Here is a 20,829-nt window from a genome sequence, read left to right on the forward strand (position 1 = left end):
ACACTGAAGAATTTGTGAGCGATGTTTTAAAGACACTGATGAATGAAGAACTTGTGAGCGATGATGAAAGACACTGAAGAATTTGTGAGCGACGTTTAAAGACACTGATGAATGAAGAACTTGTGAGCGATGGTGAATGACACTGAAGAATTTGTGAGCGATGTTTAAAGACACTGATGAATGAAGAACTTGTGAGCGATGGTGAATGACACTGAAGAATTTGTGAGCGATGTTTACAGACACTGATGAATGAAACACTTGTGAGCGATGGTGAATGACACTGAAGAATTTGTGAGCGATGTTTACAGACACTGATGAATGAAGAACTTGTGAGCGATGGTGAATGACACTGAAGAATTTGTGAGCGATGTTTAAGGACACTGAACGCTGGAAACACTAAAGTTGGTTCGGCCCGCAGGCCATGCTGAATCCAGGGAGTGCTGGCAACTGCACTGCAGAGGAACACACTAGTTGCTCGGATCACTGGAGACTGTGCTGCAGGAAGGCACCCTGAATGCTAGATGCACTGGAGTATAGCTGCTGGGGAACACACTGCGTACGTGAGCTCTGGCATCCACTTCAGAAAAGAGACGATACTCAGGCGCCGAGGCTCTGCCCGGCGTCTGGTTTTGAATATCCCGCCTCTACTGGATTGGTGAAGCGGGTTAGTGACATCACCTGCTCCCGCCCGGTGCCCACGTGACGCCGGCTGTCATGGCGGCGCCCACGCTCAGGGGAACCGCCGGGAGCCGCACCAGCCAGACGCCGGGATCAGAGGACCGCCGGAGGTGGGGACCGCCAAACGGACCAGCAGCCACGCAGGGGTAAGCGCGGCGGCCGCTGCCCCTGGCGTGTGACAGTACCCCCTCCTCCAGGAGTGGCCCCTGGACACTTCCCGGGCTTTGTTGGATGTCTGGAATGGAAGATCCGCACCAGTCAGGGAGCCGTAACTTCAGTAGCTTTGACCCAGCTCCTCTCCTCAGGGCCATAACCTTTCCATTCTACCAAGTACTGCAGATTCTTGTGAAGATAACGAGAGTCAAGAATAGCTTTAATTTCAAATTCCGTTCCGGCTTCAGTCTCTACAGAGGTTGGCCTAGGGGACTCTGAATGGAACCGATTTAAAATAAGGGGACGAAGGAGAGAAACATGGAAGGAATTTGGTACCCGAAAGTGGGAAGGCAAACCCAATTTGCAGACAACCGGGTTCAGAACTTGCAATACGGGATAAGGACCAATGAACCTCGGGGCAAACTTCATAGCGGGCACTCTTAAACAGAGATTGCGGGTAGAGAGCCATACTCTATCACCAACTTTGTATTGGGGAGCTGCCCGTCGCTTCCTATCCGCAAAGAATTTTAGCGGCTGGAGATTTTCTTGAGGTTAACGTGAACCCTACTCCAGATTTGACTAAAGTGCCGAAGAGTAGAGGCTGCAGCAGGAACATCTTCCGGAGGACAGACGTGTAATTTTGGAGCTTGAGGATGGAATCCATAATTAATGAAGAATGGGGACTCACCAGTGGAAGAGTGGTACAAATGATTATGGGCAAACTCGGCCCAGGGCAACAGTTCCACCCAATCATCTTGCGAAGGAGAGAGATAAACGCGGAGAAAAGTCTCTAAATCTTGATTGACGCGTTCAGTTTGCCCATTGGTCTGAGGATGGTAGGCAGATGAAAACTTAAGTTTTATTTGTAAGGCTGAACAGAGGGCCCTCCAGAATCTTGCAGTGAACTGCACCCCCCGATCAGAGACTATTTCCTGAGGTAACCCATGCAGGCGGAAGTGTTCACGGATAAATAATAAAGCCAATTTGGGAGCTGACGGTAACCCGGTCAAAGGAACAAAATGTGCCATCTTAGAAAAGCGGTCAATAATCACCCAGACGGTATTGTGACCCTTGGAGAGGGGCAATTCGGTGACAAAGTCCATAGAAATATGGGTCCAAGGCCTCTTAGGAATGGACAGTGGATGAAGCAACCCTGCAGGAGGCAGACAAAGAATTTTGTGCTGAGCACATTGAGGACATGAGTTGACATAATCTTGTATGTCCTTCTTCATAGTGTCCCACCAGTATGACCTTCGTAGAAACTCCCACATTTTTTGAACTCCAGGATGACCAGAAAACTTGGAGGTATGAGCCCACTGCAGCAACTTCGGTCGAAATTTAGCTGGTACAGACATTCTCCCAGGAGGAGGACCCAAAGCGGTGGGAGCTGCCGAAATAGAAACTGGACTGAGAATAAAAGCCTTTCCAACGAAATTCTCCTCATCTGAAGCCGTCAAGGAACGAGATAGAGCATCAGCCTTAGTGTTAAAAGTCCCGGCCCGGTACTTAATGACAAACGAGAATCGAGTGAAGAAGAGCGCCCATCTAGCTTGACGGGGATTCAAGCACTGGGCTGTCTTGAGATATAGCAAGTTCTTGTGATCGGTGTAAATCGTAATTAGGTGTTTAGCACCTTCCAATAGATATCTCCATTCTTCCAGGGCAGATTTTATTGCCAAGAGTTCCTGGTCTCCGATGGTGTAGTTTCGTTCAGCAGGAGAGAACTTGCGAGAATGGAAACCACATGGATGTAACTTCCCGTCAGAGGAGTACTGTGAAAGCACGGCACTGATGCCGACTGAGGAAGCATCGACCTCCAAGAAGAATGGTTTTGAAAAATTTGGTTGCTGGAGTATCGGTGCGGACATAAAAGCTGCTTTCAACCGGGCGAACGCTGCTACAGCTTCAGACGACCAGTGACTTGGGTCAGACCCCTTTTTGGTTAGGGCAGTAATAGGTGCCACAATGGTAGAGAATCCCTTTATGAATTTCCGGTAGTAATTCGCAAAACCCAGAAATCTTTGTACCGCTTTCAAGGAAAGAGGCTGAGTCCAGTCCCGAATAGCAGAAAGTTTTTCCGGATCCATGCGAAGCTCCGTACCTGAGATGACGTAACTAAGAAATGGAATTGAAGGAACCTCAAAGGTACATTTGGAGATCTTGCCGTAGAGATGATTCCTTCGTAGACGAAGAAGTACCTCCTTGACCTGAACTCTGTGCTCTGTGAGATTCTTAGAAAATATCAGAATGTCATCCAAGTATACCACTACACTTAGGTATAACATATCTCGGAAGATTTCATTCACAAATCCTTGGAAGACGGAAGGGGCATTGCTGAGGCCAAACGGCATTACCAGATATTCGTAATGCCCGTCCCTGGTATTGAAGGCCGTCTTCCATTCGTCCCCCTGTCGAATACGTATCAAATTATAGGCTCCCCTTAAGTCGAGCTTAGTGAAGACATGGGCTCCGCGAACCCTATCAAATAGCTCCGTGATGAGCGGCAAAGGATATTTGTTCTTAATGGTGATATCATTTAAGCCGCGGTAGTCAATACATGGTCTCAACCCTCCATCCTTCTTCTTCACAAAAAAGAAGCCTGCTCCCGCCGGGGAGGTAGAGGGGCGAATTAATCCTTTCTGCAGATTAGACTTGATATAGTCCGACATGGCTTGGGTCTCGGGTAATGATAAGGGATAAGTGCGTCCCCGGGATGGCATTTTCCCTGGGATGAGTTCAATGGGACAGTCCCAGGGTCTATGGGGTGGTAACTGATCGGCCGCCTGTTCCGAAAACACGTCTGTGAACTCCCGATAGGCCTCCGGAATGAGCTCCTCATCCGACTTGGAAGATACACGGAGCGGGTAGACAGGAGTGAGACAATTAGAATGACAAAATGAACTCCAGGATACTATTTGTGACGACTTCCAGTCGACGTGAGGGTTGTGTACTTTAAGCCAAGGAAGACCAAGAACCAGATCGTGAGGCATCTCCCAAATCCCTAGGAACTCCAGATGTTCTTGATGTAGAGCTCCAACCTGCAGCTTGATTGGCACTGTGCGACTTGAAATAAGACCATTAGAAATTTGGGTACCATTGATAGCAGTCAACGTAATAGGTCGTTTGACGGACTGTAACTGTAAACCCAGTTTTTGGACACAAGAAAGAGAAACAAAATTCCCTGCAGCCCCGGAGTCCAGCAGAGCCTTAACAGGTTTGGCTATAGGCCCAGAAAACAGAGACACGGAGAGTAAACAGTCCACTGTCGGAGAAGGTTTAGATGTAACCCCTAACTCGACTCCTCCGGAACAAGCTAGGACTGCCCGTTTCCCGGACGGGACTTACAAAACTTGAGAAAGTGATCCGCAGCTCCACAGTAGAGGCAGAGTCTACCCTCACGACGGCGCTGTCGTTCTTCCGGGGACAGCCGAGATCGATTAATTTGCATAGGTTCGTCTGGACTTGGGGTGACCGTTTGTTTAGACCGGAGAGACCGGAATCTGGATCATTCTGACCGACCACGTTCGCCACCTCGCTCCTGCATACGAAGATCCACCTTTACACAGAGTGAGATCAACTGTTCTAAGGAATCTGGCAGATCCCTAGTGATCAGTTCGTCTTTTAGACGGTCGGAGAGCCCATTCCAGAAAGCGGCCCGGAGAGCATCATTATTCCAGCGCAGTTCTGAGGCTATGGTTTGGAAATGAATCACATACTGTCCCACTGAACGGGAGCCTTGTCGGACTCGGAGCAAGTCCGAAGAAGCAGCGGTCGTTCTGCCGGGCTCATCGAAGATCCTTCGGAATAACGTGATGAAATTGGTGTAACTGGAAACCAACGGGTCAGCCTGCTCCCATAACGGAGACACCCAATCCAATGCTGAACCTTCAAGCAAGGAAATAATGTACGCCACCTTTGACCGATCTGTGGGGAAGTTGTGTGAGAGAAGTTCAACATGTACCTCGCATTGGTTGAGAAAACCACGGCAATTCTTTGGATTCCCATTATAGCGAGAAGGAGTGGGAAGCTGAAGGCGTGACCTGGTTCCAGACAGGGATTGAACATTACTAGGGACAACCAGAGGCGCGGGTACTGGACCTGGAGCCGGAACTACTGAAGCTAGAGAAGCCTGAATTTGATCCAGCCGGCCGGATAACTCCTGGAGATACTGCATCACCTGGCTCTGTGCCGCCTCCTGACTTTGAACTCGGGAAACCAGGTCCTGGATGGCGCTTGCCTCTGGGTTCCGATCCCCCGGGTCCATGGGGCCTGAGTATACTGTCACTGACCTGGGTTGGGGATGTTGTGGACTCGGGGGTTCTTCCGATGGTCGGGAAGAGGAACCACAGCTGGGTCGGAGCAGGGATGGTCAGATATAGGTTTTCCTCATACAAGACTCTGATAGTTAGGATTGGTGAAAAAATGCTGAGGAACTTTATTATGGGAAGGGAGCAATACAGCGACACATGAAAGAAAGTGAACTTGTGGGCAATGTCAAAGGCTACTAGAGAATTTGTGAGCAATGTTTAAAGGCACTGATCAATAAAGAACTTGTGAGCGATGGTGAAAGACACTGAAGAATTTGTGAGCGATGTTCAAAGACACTGATGAATGAAGAACTTGTGAGCGATGATGAAAGACACTGAAGAATTTGTGAGCGATGTTTTAAAGACACTGATGAATGAAGAACTTGTGAGCGATGATGAAAGACACTGAAGAATTTGTGAGCGATGTTTTAAAGACACTGATGAATGAAGAACTTGTGAGCGATGATGAAAGACACTGAAGAATTTGTGAGCGACGTTTAAAGACACTGATGAATGAAGAACTTGTGAGCGATGGTGAATGACACTGAAGAATTTGTGAGTGATGTTTAAAGACACTGATGAATGAAGAACTTGTGAGCGATGGTGAATGACACTGAAGAATTTGTGAGCGATGTTTAAGGACACTGAACGCAGGAAACACTAAAGTTGGTTCGACCCGCAGGCCATGCTGAATCCAGGGAGCGCTGGCAACTGCACTGCATAGGAACACACTAGTTGCTTGGATCACTGGAGACTGTGCTGCAGGAAGGCACCCTGAATGCTAGATGCACTGGAGTATAGCTGCTGGGGAACACACTGCATATGGGAGCTCTGGCATCCACTTCAGAAAAGAGACGATACTCAGGCGCCGATGCTCTGCCCGGCGTCTGGTTTTGAATCTCCCGCCTCTACTGGATTGGTGAAGCGGGTTAGTGACATCACCTGCTCCCCGCCCACGTGACGCCGGCTGTCATGGCGGCGCCCACGCTCCGGGGAACCGCCGGGAGCCGCGCCAGCCAGACGCCGGGACCCAAGGACCGCCGGAGGTGGGGACCGCCAAACGGACCAGCAGCCACGCAGGGGTAAGCGCGGCGGCCGCTGCCCCTGGCGTGTGACAGCAGTCATGACGGCTATGCTCCGCTGTCAGGGTATCAGGATCCTGCCGTATCTGGATGACTTGTTGATCCTGGCGAACTCTCCAGAGGTTCTCCTCCGTCATCTGGAACTGACGGTCCAATTCCTGCAAGCCCACGGGTGGCTCATCAACTAGAAGAAATTGTCACTGGTCCCTGCTCAGAGCATGGTGGACCTGGGGGCATTACTGGACACCCAAAACCAACGGTTGTTCTTGTCTCCAGAGAAAGTCCTAAAACTTCGGAACAAGATAAGAGGCTTCCTGTCTCGCCCACATGTGTAGATACACTCGGCGATGCAAGTGGTGTCGGCTTTCGACATGGTGGCATACGCTCAATTTAATTTACCGCCCTTTGCAGAGGTTAATCCTTTCCAAATGGGACGGCATACCACACCAGATCAGGACTCACATGATCTCCTTGACTCTGGAGGTTCGCCTGTCACTGACCTGGTGGCTACAGGACCAGCAATTAAGCAGGGGTTGTCCCTTCTGGATCCCCAACTGGGTCCTTCTAACGACGGATACCAGTCTGCGGGGTTGGGGCACGGTGTTCAAGCAACACTCTCCTTCAGGGTCTATGGACCAGGGAGGAATCCCTCCTCCCGATAAACATTCTGGAATTGCGGGCAGTGTTCAATGCTTTGAAACTGGCCCTGCCTCTGGTACAGAACAGGCCTGTTCAAGTACAGTCGGACAACGCCACTATGGTGGCGTACAGAAATCATCAAGGCAGCACTCAAAGCCGAATGTCAATGATGGAAGTGTCAAAGATTCTTCTATGGGCGGAACGCCATCTGCCAGCCATATCGGCAGTGTTCATTCCGGGGGTCCTCAACTGGGAAGCGGACTTCCTCAGTTGTCAGGACATACACGCCGGAGAGTGGAGCCTTCATCTAGAAGTATTTCAACTCCTAGTGGACAAGTGGGGCCTACCAGATGTAGACCTGACGGCGTCTCGACACAATCACAAGGTTCCGGTCTTCGGAGCAAGGACAACGGATCCTCAAGCAGCGTTCGTGGACGCACTGGCAATTCCATGGAACTTTCAGCTGCTGTACGTGTTCCCTCCGGTGTCACTCCTGCCCAGGGTAATGAGGAACTTCAAGCAAGAAGGAGGAATCCTACTTCTAATCGCTCCGGCGTGGCCCAGACGGCATTGGTTCTCAGACCTTCAGGGTCTCTCGATAGAGCGTCTTCTTCTACTTCCGCAACGCCCAGACCTCCTCGTTCAGGGCCCTTGCGTCTACCAGGATCTGGCCCGACTGGCTTTGACGGCGTGGCTCTTGAAGCTTCAGTTCTGAGGGCCAAAGGATTTTCTGAGGCGGTCATTCAAACTATGTTGAAAGCCCGTAAACCGGCTTCGGCTCGGATTTATTAAAGGGTCTGGAATTCTTACTTCACTTGGTGGTGCGGCTAAGAATTATGATGCGTACAAGTTCAGTACTGCCAAACTTTTGGCTTTTCTGCAACAGGGCCTGGACTTAGGCCTTCGTCTGGCCTCCCTCAAGGTTCATATTTCTGCCTTGTCGGTATGGTTTCAGAGAAAAATTGCGACTTTGCCTGATGGTCATACTTTCACTCAGGAAGTTTTACGGATTCAACCTCCCTATGTTCCTCCTGTGGCTCCTTGGGATTTGTCGGTTGTTCTGGATGCCCTACAAGAGTCTCCATTCGAACCTCTTGTGTCTGTGGACCTTAAGTGGCTTACTCTTAAGGTCTTGTTTTTGCTGGCTATTGCCTCTGCTAGACGGGTTTCGGACTTGGGTGCCTTGTCCTGTCGGTCACCTTTTCTGATTTTTCACCATGACCGGGCGGTTCTTAGAACTCGCCCTGGTTATCTGCCTAAGGTGGTGTCATCTTTCCACCTTAACCAAGAGATTGTGGTTCTGGCCTTTACCTCTCCTGGTTTATCCTCCAAAGGGCGTTCTTTGGATGTGGTACGGGCTCTCCGTATTCATGTGAAGAGAACAGCTTCGCTTCGGAGATCTGATTCTCTCTTTGTTCTGTTTGGTTTTCACAAACGTGGCTGGCCTGCTAATAAGCAGACCTTGGCCAGATGGATTAGAATTGTGATTGCACAAGCTTATGTACAGTCTGGCCTTCCAGCTCCTGCTACCATCAAAGCCCATTCTACTCGGTCTGTTGGACCTTCTTGGGCGGCCCGCCGTGGTGCAACCCCTCAACAATTGTTCAAGGTGGCTACGTAGTCCTCAGTGAACACGTTCATAAGGTTCTATGCTTTCGATACTTCCGCCTTCCAGGATGCTTCCTTTGGACGCTGGTTTCTTGTGACTGCTACAGTGCGTCCCCTCCCATGAGGAACTGCTTTAGGACATCCCCGATGTTGTTCCCTGTGGAATACCAGTGTACCCCACTGCAGAAAAGGAGATTTATGGTAAGATCTTACCGTTGTTAAATCTCTTTCTGCGAGGTACACTGGATTCCACAGGGCGCCCACCCTGAGGCACTTAGCTTCTTTGGGTTTGTATGGCAGGTACCTTCTCCTGTCGTGAGAATGTAGTTGTATGTGGCTACTAACTGTTGTCGTCTCTCTTACTTGCTACTGCATTGGACTGGTTAACAAAACTGAGCCCCAGTGCCTGGAGGCGGGGATATAGAGGAGGTGGCGCTATGCATCCTGGGAACAGTCAAAGCTTTTAGCCTGTTGGTGCCTCGGAGCAAGATCCAACTCTACACCCCCGATGTTATTCCCTGTGGAATCCAGTGTACCTCGCAGAAAGATATTTAACAATGGTAAGTTCTTACCATAAATCTCCTTATTACACAAAGTGCCCTCTCATCTTGTGGAACTACACTTACTAGTGAAATACAAATGAAACAGCCTTATAGAATTGTAGAAACAGTGGTGGTCATTCCTAGTTTTTCGCTAGCTGCATTTGTTCGCTGTGCAGCGATGAGGCAAAAAAAGGCACTTCTGCGCATGCGTATGCAGCGCAATGCGCACGCGCGAAGTACTATTACAACGATCGATGTAGTTTTACACAAGGTCTAGCGAAGCTTTTCAGTCGCACTGCTGGCCGCACAGTGATTGACATGAAGTGGGCGTTTCTTGGTGTCAACTGACCGTTTTCAGGGAGTGTTTGAAAAAACGCAGGCGTGCCAGGAAAAACGCAGGCGTGGCTGGGCAAATGCAGGGCGTGTTTGTGACGTCAAAACAGGAACTGAACAGTCTGAAGTCATCGCAAAATGTTGCCGTTGCTCTGCGATTCTTTCGTTCGCACTTCTGCTAAGCTAAAATACACACCCAGTGGGAGGCTGCTAAAAACTGCTAGGGAGCGAACAACTCGGAATGACCACCAGTGATCAAACTCTATGTGATTTCTGTGTGTATTTCATGTAAAACAAATTTAATGAAAAACTTTTCCAACCTCTTCTGATTGACTTGTCTACTTTGTAATTGCTTACAAATATTGTAAAACGGGTCTTAATCCAGAACCGGATTTAGAACCCATGGAGCCCTAGGCAAGATACTGGTTTGGGGGACCTATATATATCTTATTGTCAATTTAATGGCTCAGTCTAGTAAATAGGTCTATTTCATAATTGCCTATCTGACCCTCTCCATGAGGGAGAAAATGCTCTGTTCCTGGACTTTCCTGGTAATGTATGATTGCCATCACCTGTGGTGAGCTAGTTAATTGATAAGAAAGGTGTTTCACCACAGGTGATGGCAATTATACATTACCAGGAAAGAAAGGCCTCCATGCCAGTGAGCTCAGTTTGTAGTTGGTGCCTGCAGTAGCAGGTCACTTAACTGGGGGCTGCCTCAGGCAGCCTATTCTTAGCTTTAAATTTGACAGAAAAGAAGAAGAATCTACAAGGGCTGCAGCAGGCTATGTCTAATAGACATCTCTGCTGCAGCTCCATCACCCCCAGCGGCGCTGTATACTCCCGCGCCGTGGTTGCCGGGTCACTGCAGCGGAGGCGCCGGCTTCTTCCCTCTTAACGTGAGTCACACACACGCCGCCGTCTCCCCCGGATCGCGGGGCCGCTGTCAAGGGAGAGGTAAGGGGCTTCTGTGCCGCACTTTGCACCGCGATCCAGCGCAAACGTAGGAGGCGGGCCGTGCGCGCGCTGGCGTGAACACGGATTACTGGGCTGATGTTCCACTAGCCACCAGGGATATACTTTATGGGCACAGGTCAGGGGGGACGTTGTACCATCCCCCCCCCCCATTTTTCTTTACTGCCCGCACGCCCGGTGGGGATGCCAGCAGGGGGAGCAGGCTAAACCTGAGGCCCCAGCCCCATGGCGCCATTTATGCAATGTTCCCGCCCTGGAGCTGTTTCCTTCTCCCTCACTCCCGGTCAGCAGCCATTACAGATAGCGCCTTGCTGTTCCTGGGATTGCTGGGGCAAATTCTCCTCTGTGGAACCGCCTGACTACCAGTGCTGTGCTTCCTACAGGACACTTGAGTATTCTACCTGTCACTGGGACTGTGTAATACCCCTTTTACACTCACAGAAAAATCCCGGGATATTGCACGTGAGCGCGCATCATCCCGGGAATTTTTGTGAGTGTGAATGGGTACAGGGACAATTTCCCAGGACAAGCATCCCGGGATTTCAACCCAGGTCTCGACCTGGGTTGAATCCGGGACCGTACCTGGAAGCTGTGCAGTGTGAACGGGTATACCGGATCAAGGCGACCCGGCACCCGTTCTCTGCATAGGAGGAGGCGGTGCTTGGAGAAGATTATCTCCAAGCACCGCCTCCGGTAGCATCAGCGGTGACGTCACCGACCCGGCAATATGCCCGGTCGGTCCGCTAATGTGAAAGGGTCATTCCCGGGAATGACCAAACACTGCGAGTGTAAAAGGGGTATTAGTTAAGAAAGAGTGCATACCGTCAGGGTTGTGTGGTACAAACACTCTGTGATATACATCCAGTGCTTAGTGTGTTTGTTATATCTATTGTTATCACATATAGCCATACTGAGTATTACTTTGTATTGCTAGTCCAGTGCAGTTTATGGTACATAATTTCTGCATGGTACGTTTGTGACTATATATGTGTGTGTGTGTGTGTGTGTGTGTGTGTGTGTGTGTGTGTGTGTGTGTGTGTGTGTGTGTGTGTGTGTGTGTGCATGTAGCTGCTGCGTGGTTGCCTTACTGCAGGGTATTTCACTCAGCGTGCTATTCCTATATTGCTATACCTGTGGGGGCCAAGTGTTTCAGGTTTTCTCTGATGATAATATAGGATTGTTTCACAAGATATACTACTGGGGTATTTTTACTTGTGAATTATAGTCACCATATGTGCTATTCCTATTGAAGTCTCGGTCTGTGCCATCTTAGACTGTTTCTCTGAGAGTTCTTACTAGGTATAGTGCTGGTACAATTTTACCGGGTTGCCCTTTACTGTGCGCGTAGTTATGTCTGCTACACGTGGCAACGGCGTTGGGGCCTCTCCCACACTGCGTGGTAGTGAGGCCACTGGCAGAATGGAGGATAATTTAGCAGCTGAGAGTTCAGGTTCAGGGGGTTCCTTGCCCCCCAGTGGGTCGGTAGCACTTGGGGCATCACAAGATCCACCTTGGGCTACATTTCCCACATTGTTAAACACGCTTTTGACTAAATTGACGCCCCCTGTGGGACCACCTGTGCCACTACCACAGTTTATGGTCCCCGCTGTGAACCCGCCATGGGCGGATCAGCTTTCCACTCAGTTACCGCATTTGAACCGATCCATGTCTAAATCTAAGGGTCACTCTCGCCCGCATAAGACTAAGTCGTCTTCTAAAAGGGCCATTACCTCCTCCCAATCCGCGGCCTTAACTGACACGTCTTCCGAGGAGGACGGTGCATATACTGACCCCTCAGACACTGACGCTGATGTTTCAGATGGGGAGGGGAAATCATCCGTGGATGTTTCGGATTTGATTGAGGCGATACGGCTCATTCTTCAAGTGGCTGATGATTCTGAGCCTGAGACTGTCTCCAAGAAACCTGATAGGTTTAAGAGTAAGAAGGTGGTTAAGCAGGTTTCTCATACGTCCTAGAGGATGCTGGGGTCACCATTAGAACCAGGGGGTTTAGACGGGATCCGCAGGAGACATGGGCACTTTAAGACTTTGAAAGGATGTGAACTGGCTCCTCCCTCTATGCCCCTCCTCCAGACTCCAGTTTTAGAATTGTGCCCAGGCAGACTGGATGCACTCTGAGGAGCTCTACTGAGTTTCTCTGAAAAAGACTTTTGTTAGGTTTTTTATTTTCAGGGAGACTGCTGGCAACAGTCTCCCTGCTTTGTGGGACTAAGGGGAGAGAAGTATGACCTACTTCCAGTGAGTTCAAAGGCTCTGCTTCTGGCTACAGGACACCATTAGCTCCTGAGGGTTTGATCGCTAGGTACGCCTAGATGCTCGTACCCAAAGCCAGCCGTCAGCCCCCTTACAGAGCCAGAAGTCAGAAGACAGGTGAGTAGAAGAAGATCAAGAAGACTTCAGTGACGGCATTCTGAGGTACCGCACAGCGATCGCACGCTGCGCGCCATGCTCCCACACACACAGCAGCACTACAGGGTGCGGGGCGGGGGGGGGGGCGCCCTGGGCAGGAGTAAAGCCTCAAAATAAACTGGCAAGAGGGGACATATGTGCCTAGGCACTGTCCTAACCCCCAACCAGTATAAATATATATTTCAAAAAAGCGGGACTGAAGCGCGCTATTAAGGGGGCGGAGCTTCATCCTCACAGTTCACACAGCTCAGCGCCATTTTCCTCTACACAGGCTGCAGAGACGCTGGTCTTTCCTCACACTTCTGAATAAGTATCAGGGTGCAAAACAGGGGGGCACAGAAATATTGGTGCAATATATATTTAATATAAAAGCGCTGCAGGTCTGGGGCATTCTTTAGTGTTTCAGAACCGGTGATTAGGCGCTGGGTTGTGAGCTGGCAAACTCCCTCTGTGACTCTTGATTGGGTAAATATTTTGAATGCTTTGAATGCTAGTGTGGCTCTTATTAGTAAGAGATTAGATAAATCTGAATCTCAGAATCAGGCATGGAAGAAATCTGTGGAGGATGTGTTATTACAAGTCCAGACCCCCTCGGGGTCACAAAAACGTTTGTTTGCCCAGTTGGCAGACACAGATACCGACACGGACTCTGACTCCAGGGTCGACTATAGTGATGCCAGATTAGACCCAAAATTAGCAAAGAGCATTCAGTACATGATTGTGGCGATAAAAGACGTATTGCATATCTCCGAGGACCCTGCTGTTCCTGATAAAAGGGTCTGTATGTATAAGGAAAAGAAACCTGTGGTAACGTTTCCTCCCTCTCATGAACTGAACACTCTTTTTGAAAAGGTTTGGGAAAGCCCTGACAAAAAGTTTCAGATTCCCAAAAGGATTCAGGTGGCGTATCCGTTTCCCTCTGGAAATAGGGAAAAGTGGACAAGGCCCTATCGCGGTTGTCTAAAAAAGTGGCTCTTCCGTCTCCTGACACGGCAGCTCTTAAGGACCCTGCGGATCGTAAGCAGGAAAATACATTAAAATCCATTTATGCTACCACGGGTACGCTGCTCAGACCAGCCATTGCATCTGCGTGGGTGAGTAGTGCTATCGAAAAGTGGGCAGATAAAGTGTCATCTGACATAGATACCCTAGATATGGATAGCGTCCTTTAGACACTGGGTTATATCAGAGACGCTGCGGCTTACCTAAAGGAAACAGCAAGAGATATTGGCCTTTTGGGGTCAAAGGCCAATGCTATGGCAGTCTCAGCTAGGCGAGCATTGTGGATTCATCAATGGAATGCTGATGCTCACTCCAGGAAAAATATGGAAGCTCTGCCATATAAAGGTGGTGTTTTGTTTGGTGACGGTCTCGCTGATTTGGTATCTACGGCTACCGCGGGTAAGTCAGCATTTTTACCTTGCGTTCCTTCACAACAAAAGAAAACAGACCACTATCAGATGCAGTCCTTTCGGCCCAATAAATACAGGAAAGGACGAGGTTATTCCTTCCTTTCTACTAGAGGAAGGGGAAGGGGTAAAAGATCACCGGCCTTGGCAGGTTACCAGGAGCAAAAGTCCTCCCCGGCTTCTGCCAAATCCACCGCATGACGCTGGGGCTCCTCGGCAGGAGTCCGCACCGGTGGGGGCACGTCTCAAACTCTTCAGTCAGTTCTGGGTTCGTTCGGACCTAGACCCATGGGTTTTAGAAATAGTGTCCCAGGGGTACAAACTAGAGTTTCAGGACGTTCCCCCTCGCCGATTTTTCAAATCGGCCTTGCCAGCTTCTCTTCCGGACAGGGAGGTAGTATGCAACGCAATACAAAAGTTGTGTCAAAATCAGGTCATTATCAGGGTTCCCCCGTCACAACAGGGAGAAGGCTTTTATTCGAGCCTGTTTATGGTTCCGAAGCTGGACGGCTCGGTCAGACCAATCCTGAACCTAAAATCCCTCAATTTCTACCTAAGAAAATTCAAATTCAAGATGGAGTCTCTCCGAGCAGTGATTTCCAGTCTGGAGGAAGGGGATTTTATGGTGTCGGTGGACATAAAGGATGCCTACTTACATGTTCCCATTTATCCTCCGCATCAGGCTTACCTGAGGTTTGCAATTCAGGATTGTCATTACCAATTTCAGACGTTGCCGTTTGGTTTATCCACGGCTCCGAGAATTTTCACCAAAGTTATGGCGGAAATGATGGTTCCCCTTCGCAAACAAGGAGTCACAATTATCCCGTACTTGGTCGATCTCCTGATAAAGGCGAGGTCCAGGGACCAACTGGTGCAGAACGTTACACTCTCCCTGGCAGTTCTGCAACAACATGGTTGGCTTCTAAACTTGCCAAAATCACAGTAGATTCCGACATCACGGCTGTCAATTTTGGGAATGATTCTGGACACAGAATTACAGAGAGTGTTTCTTCTAGTGGAAAAGGCTCTGGAAATTCAGAGCCTGGTCAAACAAATTCTGAAACCAGCAAGAGTGTCAGTCCATCAATGCACTCGTTTGCTGGGGATGATGGTGGCGACCTACGAGGCCATTCAGTTTGGCAGGTTCCATGCCAGAGTGTTTCAGTGGGACCTGTTGGACAAGTGGTCCGGATCCCACCTACACATGCACCGAAGAATAATTCTGTCTGCCAAGAACAGAATCTCACTCCTGTGGTGGCTGCACAGCTCTCACCTCCTAGAAGGGCGCAGGTTCGGGATCCAGGACTGGATCCTAGTAACCACAGATGCGAGTCTCCGAGGCTGGGGGGCAGTCACACAGGGGGAAAACTTCCAGGGAAGATGGTCAAGCCAGGAGACTTGTCTACACATAAACGTTCTGGAGTTAAGGGCCATTTACAATGGCCTTCTTCAAGCGCAACATCTGCTTCGCAATCTGCCGGTCTTGATCCAGTCGGACAATATAACAGCAGTAGCGTACATAAACCGCCAGGGCGGAACAAAAAGCAGAGCGGCAATGGCGGAGGCCACGAAGGTGCTCCACTGGGCGGAAAGACATACAACCGCCCTGTCAGCGATCTTCATTCCAGGAGTGGACAACTGGGAAGCAGACTTCCTCAGCAGACACGATCTCCATCCAGGAGAGTGGGGTCTTCATCAAGAGGTCTTCACAGAAGTGACAGGTCTTTGGGGAATTCCTCAAATAGACATGATGGCATCTCGTCTCACCAAGAAACTTCAGAGATATTGGCCCTCATTCCGAGTTGTTCGCTCTGTATTTTTCATCGCATCGCAGTGAAAATCCGCTTAGTACGCATGCGCAATGTTCGCACTGCGACTGCGCCAAGTAACTTTACTATGAAGAAAGTATTTTAACTCACGGCTTTTTCTTCGCTCCGGCGATCGTAATGTGATTGACAGGAAATGGGTGTTACTGGGCGGAAACACGGCGTTTCAGGGGCGTGTGGCTGAAAACGCTACCGTTTCCGGAAAAAACGCAGGAGTGGCCGGGGAAACGGTGGGAGTGCCTGGGCGAACGCTGGGTGTGTTTGTGACGTCAACCAGGAACGACAAGCACTGAACTGATCGCACAGGCAGAGTAAGTCTGGAGCTACTCTGAAACTGCTAAGTAGTTAGTAATCGCAATATTGCGAATACATCGGTCGCAATTTTAAGAAGCTAAGATTCACTCCCAGTAGGCGGCGGCTTAGCGTGTGTAACTCTGCTAAATTCGCCTTGCGACCGATCAACTCGGAATGAGGGCCCTTGTTCCAGGTCAAGGGACCCTCAAGCAATAGCAGTGGACGCCCTAGTGACACCATGGGTGTTTCAGTCGGTGTATGTATTCCCTTCACTTCCTCTCATTCCAAAGGTACTAAAGATCATAAGAAGAACAAAGGTTCAGGCGATCCTCATTGTTCCAGACTGGCCAAGAAGGGCTTGGTATCCAGATCTTCAGGAGTTACTCATAGGAGATATCTGGCCTCTTCCTCTACGAGAGAATCTGTTACAGCAGGGGCCGTGCATGTATCAAGACTTACCGCGGCTGCGTTTGACGGCTTGGCGGTTGAACGCCAGATCCTAGCCCGTAAGGGTACTCCCAGTGAAGTCATTCCCACACTTCTTCAGGCTAGGAAAGGAGTAATGTCTAAACATTACCACCGTATTTGGAGAAAATATGTGTCTTGGTGTGAATCCAAGAAGGCTCCTACGGAAGAATTTCAGTTAGGACGTTTTCTCCATTTTCTACAAGCTGGTGTGGATGCGGGCTTAAAGTTGGGCTCAATTAAAGTACAAATTTCGGCCTTATCGGTTTTCTTTCAAAAACAATTGGCCTCCCTTCCAGAAGTTCAGACTTTCGTGAAAGGCGTGTTGCACATCTAACCTCCATTTGTGCCCCCAGTGGCACCATGGAATCTTAACGTGGTGTTGCAGTTCCTTCAATTACATTGGTTTGAACCTTTACAGAAGGTGGAGGTGAAATTCATCACTTGGAAAGTGGTCATGCTGTTGGCCTTGGCATCCGCAAGGCGGGTATCGGAGTTAGCGGCTTTGTCTCACTAGAGCCCTTATTTGATCTTCCATGAAGATAGAGCAGAGTTGAGGACTCGTCAGCAATTTCTGCCGAAGGTGGTTTCATCGTTCCACATAAACCAACCTATTGTGGTGCCAGTGGCTACTGACGCCTTAGTGGAGTCGAAGTCTCTCGATGTGGTCAGAGCTTTAAAAGTTTATGTCGCCAGAACGGCTCAGATTAGGAAAACGGAGGCTCTGTTTATCCTGTATGATCCCAACAAGATTGGGGCTCCTGCTTCCAAGCAGTCTATTGCACGCTGGATCTGTGCTACGATTCAGCATGCTCATTCTACGGCTGGGTTGCCGGTACCGAAATCGGTGAAGGCCCATTCTACCAGAAAGGTGGGCGCGTCCTGGGCGGCTGACCGGGGGGCCTCGGCATTACAACTTTGCCGAGCAGCTACTTGGTCGGGTTCAAACACTTTTGTAAAGTTTACAAGTTTGATACCCTGGCCGAGGAGGACCTCATGTTTGGTCAATCGGTGCTGCAGAGTCATCCGCACTCTCCCGCCCGTCCTAGAGCTTTGGTACAAACCCCATGGTTCTAATGGTGACCCCAGCATCCTCTAGGACGTATGAGAAAATTGGATTTTAATACCTACCGGTAAATCCTTTTCTCTTAGTCCGTAGAGGATGCTGGGCGCCCGTCCCAGTGCGTACTGTATCTGCAGTTATTAGTTATGGTTACACACAGGTTGTGTTACGTTTATAGTCAGCCTGTTGCTGACATTGTTCATGTCGTTGACTTGAGTTCTGTTGAATGCCACGTTGTACGGCGCGTTTGAGGTGTGAGCTGGTATGTATCTCACCTTAGTTTAACAATAAATCTTTTCCTCGAAATGTCCGTCTCCCTGGGCACAGTTCCTATAACTGGAGTCTGGAGGAGGGGCATAGAGGGAGGAGCCAGTTCGCACCCTTTCAAAGTCTTAAAGTGCCCATGTCTCCTGCGGATCCTGTCTATTCCCCCTGGTTCTAATGGTGACCCCAGCATCCTCTACGGACTAAGAGAAAATGATTTACCGGTAGGTATTAAAATCTTATTTTTACCCTACTCTAAACACCTGGTTGACATACGTCAGGAATCCTGGGAAAATCCGGGGACAAAGTTTACACCAAATAAGAGACTGTTGGCTCGCTATCCTCTCTCTGCGGAGGTGTGTAAAAAATGGGAAACTCCTCCGCCTGTAGATTCTCATGTGGCGCACATGGTTGTTTCCTCTGCTCTGCCAGTAACTACTGTCACCTCTCTGAAGGAACTGACGGATCGTCGTGTGGAGGGCTGTTTAAAAGCAATTTATACCCTTTCTGGGGCTGTGCAAAGGCCAACTATTGCAGCGACTTGGGCTGCTAAAGCTGTTGAGGCGTGGGCTCAGGAACTCGAGGCGGAACTGCCTTCTGATGCATCTGAGCATGCTCGACAATGTCTCTCATATATGTTGCCACAGGTTCTCTGTACCTTAAGGAGGCGGCCTCCGATGCCGGGGTGCTCGCGGCCAAGGCTGCTACTGCGTCCATTTTGGCCAGACGTATCCTTTGGTTGAGATCCTGGTCGGTGGATTTGGATTCCAAGAAAACCCTGGAGGTGCTTCCTTTCAAGGGAGACATTCTCTTTTTGGAGAAGACCTCAATAAGATTGTGGCTGACCTGGCTACTGCTAAAACAGCCTGCCTACCTAGTACGGCTCCTTCCGCACAGAAGGCTAAAAGTACTTTCCCTCGGCCCTTTCATACTCCAGGTAAAGCAAAAGGTCAGGCGTACCCAAAGCAAGCCTGTGCTTCCAGGCCTGCCAAGCCCAGACCGAAGCGTGCTTGGGCCGCCCGTCAGCCAGCTTCAAAAACTGATAAGCCGGCTGCATGACGGGGTGGGCCTCCCTCTGGGGGATCCCAGGGTGGGGGGCCGACTTCTAGGGTTTACCCAGGAATGGTTGAAGACCACTTCGGATACCTGGGTGAGGGAAGTCGTTGCTCGAGGTTACGCCATATCCTTCAAGAATCGTCCCCCTCATCGATTTTGCCTAACAGATGTGCCTCTGGATCCGGCAAAAGCAAACATGCTGCACTCGGTGGTACATTACCTCCTGTCCACAGGAGTGGTGGTACAGGTGCCTCTGTACCTGTACCACTGCAAGGGGTTCTATTCACCGCTGTTTCTAGTCCCGAAACCGAACAGGTCCTCGCGGCCCATTCTCAATCTGAAGTCCTTGAACAAGCATGTGCGAATTTCCAAGTTCTGTATGGAAACGATGCGCTCTATTGTTCTGGCCATGGAGCCTGGGGACTATATGGTCTCCCTGGACATACAGGATGCCTACCTACTGATAATGTTGATTATCTTACAGGAATGAAAGCTATACCTTACACACACTTAGAATACACTTTACCATGGAGCCGCTGCGGCCGCTAACCTTAGTACACACGCTACATACTTTATACACTGTTTGCGTACGGAGTCCCGTATCACTGTACGGACTTTGCGTACAAATGCCGCGCTGGGGGTACAAAGTACACACAGCGCGCGCACACCCAGAGATACACTTTAACCCTTTACAGTAATGCAATGCAATGATAAAACACTTTAAACCTTAGCAGTAATGTAATGCAATGATAAAACACTTTAAACCTTAGCAGGGCAATGAGGACACGACACCAATTGTGATTTTACCGCTGGGTTCCGACACCACAGTGGATTATTGCTGAAAGGGGGTTTACAATACAAATAATACACTACAATATAACAGAGTAAATGGCTACAGTCAATGTACATACGTGAGTATATTCGCGTGCGCTTCCCGGTCCGGTCCTCCGTCATCTAATAGATAACGTTGTGAGTCTTGTGCCAGGCCAGGCTGCAGCAGGCTTTATTTATACAATTCTTCCAAAAGCAATACAATGGATACTGTAATCCCTTTGTCCATTGGACACAGGAATGCACTTTTACAGTACAGGAGAGGTCATAGGTCGATTTGAAAAGGTAGGCGATGTCTTTCCCAACTGCTCTTGTGGGTGGTCTCCTCTGGATTCCCGCTGCATACATAATATACAGTAAATACAGTTTATATCTATATTCTGCTTCTGCACATAACTATCCGCAGGAACATGCGATCTTCCGCAGACCAACACCGGAATGTTACCCTTAAAATACCCTACAGCTGGATACCAAACACCACCTTATAACCTTAGTCTGTCCCCTCTTATCCTGTAAAGGTGAATCCCTTTGTTCTGGAATCATTTAAACTGTTGTTATATTCTGGTGTGGTGCAGGGGGTCTATGTGTACATTGTGCACTATTTGGATTAAATATGTAATGTGTTTTGATAGCTCTCCATGCGTTCACAAACTCTACCGTAAATACCCATACCACGCGCAGGACCGCGGGAGCGACCATACGCAAATTGCGAGTATGTGCACGCACAGCAGAACAAGTACACGCGTGGAGGCCATCTGTGTGTAGTTCTTACGTGATGTGTGTACTGCAATATTTTTCGACTTTGACAGTCCACCCTTTGGCAGTCACCAATAACTGCCACTATCTAATCACTAAACAGAAAAATATCTACACA

The sequence above is a fragment of the Pseudophryne corroboree genome, chromosome 1, assembly GCF_028390025.1.
Source record: "Pseudophryne corroboree isolate aPseCor3 chromosome 1, aPseCor3.hap2, whole genome shotgun sequence".
Lineage (NCBI taxonomy): Eukaryota > Metazoa > Chordata > Amphibia > Anura > Myobatrachidae > Pseudophryne > Pseudophryne corroboree.